Source organism: Leopardus geoffroyi, chromosome C1, assembly GCF_018350155.1.
Source record: "Leopardus geoffroyi isolate Oge1 chromosome C1, O.geoffroyi_Oge1_pat1.0, whole genome shotgun sequence".
Taxonomy (NCBI): domain Eukaryota; kingdom Metazoa; phylum Chordata; class Mammalia; order Carnivora; family Felidae; genus Leopardus; species Leopardus geoffroyi.
Genome location: NC_059328.1, coordinates 24,136,637 through 24,147,902, shown reverse-complemented (window position 1 = coordinate 24,147,902; position 11,266 = coordinate 24,136,637).

Sequence of the window (11,266 nt, the reverse complement as noted above, 5' to 3'; positions counted from 1 at the left end):
GAGAGAGGGAGAGAAGGAGAATCCCAAGAAAGAGAGTCCCAAGCTGACAGCGCAGAGCTGGATGCGGGGCTCGGCCCCACCAAGAACCGTGAGATCATGACCTGAACCGAAATGAAAGAGTTAGATGCTCAGATGCTTAACTGACTGAGCCACCCAGGCTCATCCTTAGGTAAGGATGTCAGCCCCATCCTTACCTTACATCCTTATGTAAGCCCCATCCTTAGGTTATGCTTAATCATATATTTCTCTTTTTGCTGAAGCCAGTCGGTTAGGACTGGTCAAGGTCCCTCAGCAGGACTGGGACTCAGTCCCCTCCCTCCTGCCTCCCCCTGCGCTGCCTCTGGTCCTGTGCAAGCCCTGCTGTCACACTGGGCTGAGCAAACACCTTGGCTTCCTGGGCACGTCACATCTGAGAGCAATGTTGGCTTACATAAGCACACTGACCTCTTGGTCTTTGCCAAAATCTAACATCAGGGAATCTTTTTCAAGTGTGCTCTCGCTGCCACCGGACTGGAATGTTAAGTGCCGGCAGAGTCGTCTGGCATAACAGTGCGATCAGCATCTGTCTGTGGACGGACGACGACAGTGATGGACTCCAGGCAAGGACAGCCTGGGATGAAAAGGTGGTCTGAGGGACAGGGAGCCATAGGATGAGCTGAGAACGAGTCTCGAACATTCAGAGCTTAAAGACGGCACCGCCTGGGCAGCACGTTTTTACACTGGCGTTTAATTTATTTCTGAAAAAGGAATGCGCTCAGATGGTTCAAAATCCAAGAGCGAGGGTGGGTACACAGTGCTGTGAAAAGCCTTTCTCGGGGCGCCTGGGTGGCTCCGTCGGTTAAGCGTCCGACTCTTGATTTCGGCTCAGGTCACGATCTCACGGTTCGTGGGTTCGAGCCCCGCCGTGGGGGCTCTGTGCTGGCAGCGCGGAGCCTGCTCGGCATTCTCTCTCCGTCTCTGCCCCTCCTCTGCCCGCACTCTTTCTCAAAAATAAATAATAAACAAATGTAAAGAAAAAGAAAAGCCTTTCTCTTACCCACATCCCTAGCCACTGAGTTCCCGTCCCCAGAGACAACCACAGCCTCCCCCCGCCCAGTCCCTTGTATGTTCTTCCAGAGATCTGCAGGTACAAAGATTTGCATGTATGAGCACAGACGTGTGTATATCTTGTATGTGTGTGCGTGCACGTGTAGCACTTTTTACACGAGTGCTAGCAGGCTAAGCACCCTGTGGTACACTTTGATTTTTCCCCTGTATGTATCTTAGGGCTTCGTCCACACTACAGTGGAAAGGGCCTGCCTATCCTTTTTTTTTTTTTTTTTATATGTACATAATATTCCATTATTTAACCAGTCCAGCAGCATTTGACCACTGGTATTGGTAGGACCATGGGATGAGGAAGTGAATAATTTTAGTTTGCATGGCAGGTAACGACAAAGTTACAGGTGGATTCTCTCGGCCCAGCAAACTGTAACATAATCTCAGTGAGGGCAGACTAAAGGGGAGGTAACATTTCTAAGCACTTGATATGCCAGAGGATTCATAAAGTAGTGGTTCTTCAACTTTGGTGTCTTTAAGAATTACCAGGGGAGCTAATTAAAAGTGAGGCTGAGGAGGCTTCCTTCTCCTTCACCGCCCCAGAAACTCTGTTTCACTGGAGTCTGCGGTGGGGGGAGCACAGAATTCTAACACAAGCGGGTCCTCAGACTATAAACTTTGAGGAAAACCGTGCTCTGCAGAGGGAAAAGCGCTTTCCGCCGAAGGAGTCACTGAATAGTTCATGAATTCAAATCATTAAAATAACTTCCTTCTCATATTTTTAAATCTGAAAGGAATTCGGGAACAAGTAAATGGTCTTTTGGAACAGTTCAGAAGGATACGTAGCATCCTCTCTGCTCCCAGCTCCCTCTCTCTCTAGAGACAACAGCTTCTTGTCAGTCATTACCTTTGAAGAGACATGAAGCCCCTACCGCAAGGCAGGGAGCACCGTGGTGACTGGGGAAGTAGGCCCAGTCCCCAGTTAGAGGCAGGGCCCTGGTCTGGGAAGGGCAACAAGCTTGGATTTGGAAGTCCTGGGTCGAGCATCTTCTTAAATATCAGCGACTCACTGTGCGCCAGGCACAGAACTCAGGATTTTATAAGCGTTATCTCAGCGAATCTTACAAACACCCATTTTACGGAGCACAAAACCGAGGCTGAGAGGGAGATTTAGTAATAATTTGCCTGGAGTGGAGGGGTGGCTCACATGGCTAAGGTGATGGAACCAAGATTTTGAATTCAGACCGAAGGCTATTGGCCTTAAACACTCTGTTTAAGTGTCCTTAACCACTGAGTCACTGGGCGATTTGGGGAAAACTCTTAACTACTCTCAGGTTCTTGGGACTCCGTAACACTTTATGGAAATCACTTGTTCATTGCCTTCCTTTTCCATTGCAGGAGCCCTAGGAGTTCATGCCCATGTCAAGGCACCTCAGAAAATTTTTTTTTCTAAATATCTATATATCCATAAAATCAAAATATCCATAATTACATCACCAGCAAACAACCTTCTTGACCTTCTTCCACTGGTCTTGTCTGCCTACATTTTATATACACACCCGTATATTATATATACATAATATGCACATAGTATATGTTATGTAGAATATATAACATATATAGCATATAACGTGTATATATATGTAAAATGTAGGCAGGCAACATCATTACATGCACACACACTATATACATCTATAAATATATATACAGTTGTATATATACATTTACATATATATTATATATATTTGTTACACATTATTAGCTGATTTCGTGAATGAACTGCAGGTGTAAATGGCCATGCTGCTTCTCAGCTAAGCCACGCTAAGAGCTAGCTTGTGGATTGCCATCTTTTTCTTTTCTTTCTGCCGTAAATCCAGCAACGGCCCTGAGAGGCCTGGACTGAAGGTCACATGGAGGACAGACAAGCTGACCTATGAGGACATGTGATGCGAGTGAGAAATAAATATTTGTCAAAGAAGAAAAATTGTCTCTGAGAACGGGGCGGGGGGGGGGCATCTGGTATTTACAGCATAACCTAGCCCATCCTGATACGGTGGCCTTGGACATGACACTTGGACCTCTCTGAGCCTGAGTATCCTTTTCTATAAAATGGGAATCATTGTGGCTTCCCTCCCTCACAGGGCTGTTTTGCGGATTTACATAAAGCAATGGATTGAAAGCACTTAGCCTAGTTCCTGGAGCTCAGAGCTACTTGTTAAATGTTAGCTGAGTCTCAACCTCATCAGCAACTGGAGAGAGGCCAGCCAGAGACTGATGGACGGTGACCTTTTATTTAAAAGCTGGTAAAACACTGCTGTCCGTAGCAGTGCCATTCACAGCAGTCAAAAGGTGGAAACAACCCAAATGTCCATCCACAGGTGGGTGGATAAACGAACTGTACAGACACACAATGGAATATTATTTAGTCTCCAAAAATAAGGAATGCTAAGTGAAATACCCTAGCCACAAAAGGACGAATAATGTATGATTCTCCTTATATGAGGTATCTACAGCAGTCGGATTCTTGGAGACAGAAATTAGAATGGGGGTCGCAGGGGCTGAAGGGAGGAGGGAATGAATTTAGTGGGGGCTCGGTTTCGACTCGAGACGATGAAAAGGCTCTGGAAATGGATGGTGGTGGTAGTTACACAACAGTGTGAAGATGGTTAATGTCACCGAGCCGTACATTTTAAATGGTTAACATGGCAAACTGTATGTTATGTATGCGTTGTCACAATTAAAATCAAGCTGGGTTGGGGCGTCTGGGTGGCTCAGTTGGTTAAGTGTCTAACTTTAGCTCAGGACATGATCTCGCGGTCCGTGGGTTCGAGCCCCGCGTCGGGCTCTGTGCTGACAGCTCAGAGCCTGGAGCCTCTGTCTCCCTCTCTCTCTGTCCCTCCCCAGCTCGTACTCTGCCTCTGTCACTCTCTCTCAAAGATAAATAAATTAAAAAAAAAAAAAGCTGGATAAAGCTTCCCTTTCATTTGGAAAAAACCCAAAAACCTCATTCCATTTTGGCTCTGCTTTGTGTCGGGCAGACCTCATTTGGAGCCCTTATTCTGGACCAGAAATTTTTTATCTTTTCCTTTCTTATTATTTTTATTACATACATCACACACGGTAGTTATTTAAAAGATGGAAGTACAGATAAGCAGAAGGAAAAATTAAATCTACTCAGGTACTCAGCCTGCAGTGATAACCAGTGTTAACCGTTTGGTGTATCTCTTTCCTAACATCCCTCCAAGTACGTCTACCTAGCATTCCATATTCATCCATACACAGTTATACAAAACTGGGTATAAACATAAAATCAGGTCAAAGGATATATGCTGAGACATAACCTGCTTTTTTTCCTCTGTAATAAATACAGATCTTCCTTGACTTAAGAGGGGGTTACATCTTCAGGGCGCCTGGCTGACTCGGTCAGTGGAGCATTATGACTCTTGATCTTGGGGTTGTGGGTTTGAGTCCCACATTGGGTTGTAGAGATTACTTAAAAATAATATCCTAAAATTTTTTTTAAATGTTTATTTATTTTTAAACTGTTTTTTAATGTTTATTTATCTTTGAGAAAGAGAGAGAGAGTGAGCAGGGGAGGGACAGAGAGTGAGGAAGACACAGAATCCAAAGCAGGCTCCAGGCTCTGAGCTGTCAGCACAGAGCCCAACGCAGGGCTCGAACCCACGAACCATGAGATCATGACCTGAGCCGAAGTCGCACGTGTAACCTACTGAGGCACCCAAGCACCCCAATGTTTATTTATTTTTATTTATTATTTATTTATTTTATTATTATTTATTTATTTATTTTTGAGAAAGAGAGAGACAGAGAGAGAGAGAGAGAGAGAGAAAGAGAGCATGAGTGGGGGAGGGGCAGAGAGAGAGAGAGGGAGACACAGAATCCAAAGCAGGCTCCAGGCTCTGCGCTGTCAGCACAGAGCCCAAAGCAGGGCTTGAACTCATGATCTGTAAGATCATGACCTGAGCAGAAGTCAGATGCTCAACCAACTGAACCACCTAGGCACAGCCCCCCCCCCCAAATAAAATATTTTTTTTTAAAAAAAGATGACGCTACATCCCAAAAAACCCACTGTTAGTTGAAAATATTGTACAGTTGAAAATGCACTGAATGTACCTGACCTACGAACATCATAGCCTAGCTTGGTCCGCCTGACACATGCTCAGAACACATACTTAGCCTACAGTCGGGCGGCATCCTCTGACACAAGGCCTATTTTATAACGAAGTGTGGACTATCTCATGTAATTTATTGAACGGTGTGCTGAAGGTGAAAACCAGAACGGATGTACGGACGCATCATGGTTGTAAATGGGCTGGTTATTCCCTTTCCTGATTGCGTGGCTGGAAGCTGTGCTGCCACCGCCCAGCGTCACAGGAAAGTATGGTAGGGCGTATCCCTAGCCTAGGAAGAGATCAAAATTTCAAACCTGAAATACGCTGTCTACTGAATGCATATCACTTTCCCAGCATCGTAAAGTCGAGCCGTTGCAAGTTGGGGACCATCTGTACAGGAACAGTTTTCCACATTAACAAGTATAGATCTGCGTCATAATTTTTAATGGCTGCACAGAAACCCGCTGTATATATGGATGTAGTATCTTTATTTAACCAATCCCCTCCTGGTAGACATTTAGGCTGTTTCCATTCTTCTTCGTTATTATAAGCAAGCTTGTGGCAAATATAATAATTATGGTACGATCTATTGATTACTACTTATGTACCAGGTACTATGCCAAGCACTTAAAAATTTTTTTAAATGTTTATTTATTTTTGAGAGAGAGAGAGACAGAGACAGAGTGCAAGTGGAGGAAGGGACAGGGAGAGAGGGAAAGACAGCATAGGAAGTGGGATCCAGTCTCTGAGCTGTCAGCACAGAGCCTGACGTGGGGCTCGAACTCACAAACTGAAATCATGACCAGAGCCCAAGTCAGATGCTTAACCGACTGAGCCACTCAGGGGTCCCTACACCATGCATTTTATAAGCAATATTTAATTTAATCTTTACAAGAATCCTATAAGGTAATACAGTTGTAATCTCGGTATCACAGGTGAGCGAACTGCAGTTCAGAGAGGTTAAGTCACCTGTCTACATCATCCAGCAAGTGACAACACAGGGATTTGAGTGGAGGTCTGCTCGTTCTATAGCCCACTCTCTTTCCTCTCAGTTGTGTTGTGTCCCAACTACTAAAATAAGACTGCTTATAGTCCCTTTCTTCCAGGGGTGCCTGGATGGCTCAGTCGGTTAAGTGCTGGACTTCAGCTCAGGCCATGATCTCACGGTTTGTGGGTTCAAGCCCTGCACTGGGCTCTGTGCTGACAGCTTGGAGCCTGCTTTGCATTCTGTGTCTCCCTCTCTCTCTGTCCCTCCCCCACTCGCACTCTGTCTCCCTCTCAAAAATAAGTAAAAATTGGGGCGCCTGGGTGGCTCAGTCGGTTAAGCGTCCGACTTCAGCTCAGGTCACGATCTCACGGTCCGTGAGTTCGAGCCCCGCGTTGGTCTCTGGGCTGATGATGGCCCAGAGCCTGGAGCCTGCTTCCGATTCTGTGTCTCCCTCTCTCTCTGACCCACCCCCGTTCATGCTCTGCCTCTCTCTGTCTCAAAAATAAATAAACGTTAAAAAAAAAAAATTAAAAAAAAATAAGTAAAAATTAAAAAAAAAAAAAAAATCCTTTTCTTGCAGCCCTAGGAGGAAAGGAGCCTGGAAGGTCCCCCATCTAGCTCTTTTGAAACATAAATGGAGGCCCCACAGTCCTGGATCCATTTCCCCTTAAGAAAGTTTATGTACTTGCCAACAAAGACACTCAGTCTTCCCTGGGGACTGTGTCCAGAAAGTCTTTGATCTGGACCATCCCTGTCATCGAGCAGGCCCAGGCTGCCTGAGGCCATGCGCTCTTCAGAAGCAGATTCACCTGTTGTCCTCTCTGCCCCCAGGAGAAGCGCCCTGAAACCTCTAGGTTTTCTCCCCGGCTGAGGCCTAGACGCTGACCAGCCCAACCCTGAGTCTTGCCCTTCCCAGTCAAAAAGACAAGGTCCTCCCATGGGTCCCGGTCCATGGTTTCCTTGGGAACAGCAGCCACTAAGAGGCGGCTCTTGCGTCCAAAAGCCACTTGGGTCCAGTAGCCTCTCTCTAACACAGTACCTGCTTCCCCCAGAAGCAGACCCTGAAACATGGATTTAAGTGTACACAGTTTTTCAGAAAGTGCAAGAAACACCAACAGAAGCGTGGGGGAAATCCCACCACAGGGATGGGAAGGCCGCCAGTGAAGGGTATGTAATCACCAGCTACCACACCGGGCAACCAGAGCTAAGCGAGCTCATCAGAGGGGCGAGGGAGCTGGGGTATTTATATACCTACCCTGTCGGTCACTCTCAGGGCACAGGGGTCTTCTGCAGCTTTGGAAAAAGCCTTCAGATAAGGAGACGCAGAAACCGGAAACTGGCTGGAGCCATCTGAAGAAATCCCTCCGAGCGGTGTGGGAGGGGGAATCAGCGATGTCTGCTACATCCTGGTGCCAGTACTCCCAGGGCCAAGGCTCTGTTGGCAACGAAATCTTCCCACACCACGCCACCTTCCCACCCAGTCCCCGGAAGCAGCTGGAAACATTTTGCCACCCACCTTGGATTCCAGATGGATTCAAATCTGACGTGTTGTTACTTATACTTTTGTTTGCTTCTTCTATCGATTATGAGAGGTCTGTTATTTCATCTTCTTCTTTTTCTCCCCCCTTCCATCAGTCCGGAAGAAATACGTTCTGATCCTATTCTTATAGTAGTTACCCTAGTAACTTTCACCTTGCCGTCAACGTCTCATCAACGTCTAAAATTAATCGATGTCTTTTTTCCCCCTGGACCGGGCACAACAACCTTAAAACACCCTCACTCCAATAACTAGCCTCTATAGTCTTATTTTTCTTTGTCACCCCCGGAAGACATTTTTATTATGATTGTATGCCGTCAATGGATAACATGAATTATTTAGAAGCATCATTCTTTTTTTTTTTTTTTTTTTAGAATTTAAGTAATCTCTACACCCAACGTGGGGCTTGACCTCACAACCTCGAGATCAAGAGTTGCATGCTTCCTCTGCCTGAGCCAGCCAAGGTGCCCCCAGAAGCATAATTCTTAATTTTCAAGTATATAGGGATTTTCTGGTTACCTTTCCCTCATTAGTTTGTAACAAATGCACTGTGGCCTGAAAACATAATCTATATGATTTCAATACCTTGACACTTGTTCAGACTTAACTTAATAGCCTAGGATATGGTTGATTTCTGACGTGTCCTGAACGTTCCACGTGTCCTGAGAAAGAACACGAAATCAACAGTTGTTGGATACCCTGTTCCACAGGTGCCTGCGAGGTCAGACTTGTTAATCATTAAATCTCCAATGTTCTTACTGTTTTCTGTCTGCTTGTCCTAGCAATCACTGAAAGAGATATGTTGAGATCTCCTGCTATGATGGTTGATTTGTCTGTTTTTGCTTGTCATTTCTACCATTTTTTGGCTTTATACCTTTTTTTTTTTAACGTTTATTTATTTTTGAGACAGAGAGAGACAGAGAGAGACAGAGAGAGACAGAGAGAGACAGACAGAGCATGAACGGGGGAGGGGCAGAGAGAGAGGGAGACACAGAATCGGAAACAGGCTCCAGGCTCTGAGCCATCAGCCCAGAGCCCGACGCGGGGCTCGAACTCACGGACCGTGAGATCGTGACCTGAGCTGAAGTCGGACGCTTAACCAACTGAGCCACCCAGGCGCCCCGGCTTTATACCTTTTAAAGGCATCTTATTAGGTACATACAAATTCAGAATTATTATGTTTTCTTTTTTTTTACGTTTATTTATTTGGGGGGGTGGTGGGAGAGGGGCAGAGGGAAAGGGAGAGAGAGAATCTCAAGCAGGCTCTGGGCTGTCAGCACAGAGCCTGACTCGGGGCTCGATCTCATGAACCATGAGATCATGACCTGAGCCAAGAGCGAGAGTCAGACACTCAACTGACTGAGCCACTGAGGCGCCCCATAGAATTGTTATATCTTCTTAAAGGGAATTTTTATCATTATGAGATGACCTCTACCTTCCCATTGTGAAATGGTTTTGGCTTTACAGTCTATTTAATTCTGCAACTAATCTAGCTATATCTGCTTTCTTTTGTTTAGTATTTGCATGACATGATTCTTCTACCTTCTCGCTTTCAATCTTTTTTTGTATGTTTATACTCGAAAGGTATTTTCTGTAGACAATAAATATATAATCACATTTTTATTATCCAATTGGCAATATTTGCCTTTTGACTGAAATATTTAGTTGTTAAACTTCAATGTGCTATTATTACTATGACTACTATTACTGTTATTATTATTTACATTCAATATCCACGTAGACCCTCTACTTGGGATCGTTTCCTGTCTGAAATAAAATATTTAGAATGTCTTTAGCGTCTTTAGATCTGCTAGTGGCAACGGTTTCAGCTTTTGTCTGTCTGAAAATGTCACCTTTATGGTTGTTTTTCTCCCACATGTCTAAAATGATGAAAAAAAAACCCCGTCAATTCAGAACTCATCCATCAAAAATATCCTTCGAAAACAAAGACTCAATAAAGACATATCGTCATCCACTGAACTCTTAGTTCTTCCTACCCCAAACCTGCTGTTCCCTAGCAAACCCCAAATTTGGACAGGGAGTACCAAAATATTGGCGCTATCTGAGATTTATCTCTTTTTTCCATCATCTCAAATCCTGTTCTGTGCAGCCTCGTAAACTCTGTTTCGATCTAACCGCTTCTTACTTCCGCCACTTCTACTGATTTAGCTCGAACCACCATCATCTCCCCGCCAAACTGTAGCAATAACTTCCTAATTGGGCCCTCTGCTTCCTCTCTTACCACCCACATGATGGTGACCCAATATCCTTTTATAACGCGAAGGAGATATGGTTATTTCCCTGCTAAGAGCCCTCCAATGTCTTCCTCGTAGGGCAAACTTCACACACAGTGTATGCGACGGGGCTTCTCTGTGTGTGTCTAACTTCACCCCGCCCTGTCCACCTGCGGCCCTGAGATCCTGCTCCTCCATCCCAGGGCCTCCCTGCTCCTTCTGCCGGAGTGCTCCCCCTAGACCGAGCCTGGCTCCCTCCCTTCACTCCGTCCCTCACTTCACTCCTACCTCTGCTCAAACATTAATTAATCAGCAAGGGCTTCCCCAAAAGCCTTTTCTAAAATAAGATCGTCTCACTCTACTGCCTTCTCTAATGTTCTTCGTAACAACTGTTAACCACCTGACATCATGTCCTACGTACTAGAGTGTAAGCTCCAGGAGGACAAGGACTTTATTTATTTAAAAAAAAAAATTTTTTTTTTTAACATTTATTTATTTTTGAGACAGAGAGAGACAGAGCATGAACAGGGGAGGGTCAGAGAGAGGGAGACAGAGAGAGACAGAGCATGAACAGGGGAGGGTCAGAGAGAGGGAGACACAGAATCTGAAACAGGCTCCAGGCTCTGAGCTGTCAGCACAGAGCCCGACACGGGACTCGAACTCACAGCCCTCACGGACCGCGAGATCATGACCTGAGCTGAAGTCGGCCGCTTAACCGACTGAGCCACCCAGGCGCCCCGGACAAGGACTTTATTTTATTTACTTTATTCATCCCTAAGTGTCTCAAACCGTCCCAAGCAAAGAGGAGGTTTTCCACAAACACCCGTCGAATGGATGGATCTGCAAGGTTACCTATTGTGCAATGAGATGCGCATTAAAAGATTTTTCTCTTTTTTTTTTTTTTTTTAATTTTGTTTTTCAACGTTTATTTATTTTTGGGACAGAGAGAGACAGAGCATGAACGGGGGAGGGGCAGAGAGAGAGGGAGACACAGAATCGGAAACAGGCTCCAGGCTCTGAGCCATCAGCCCAGAGCCTGACGCGGGGCTCAAACTCACGGACCGCGAGATCGTGACCTGAGCTGAAGTCGGACGCTTAACCGACTGCGCCACCCAGGCGCCCCAAGATTTTTCTCTTAAGGTTCACTTATTTATGTGTTTATTTTGAGAGAGAGGGAGAGAGTGTGCATGCGCGCACGACCAGGGCAGGGGCAGAGAGAGAGGGAGAGAGAGAATCACAAGCAGGCTCCGTGGTGTCAGCATAGAGCCCAGCGAGGAGCTGGAGCCCACAAACGTGAGATCATGACCTGAGCCAAAAATCAAGAGTCAGGACACTT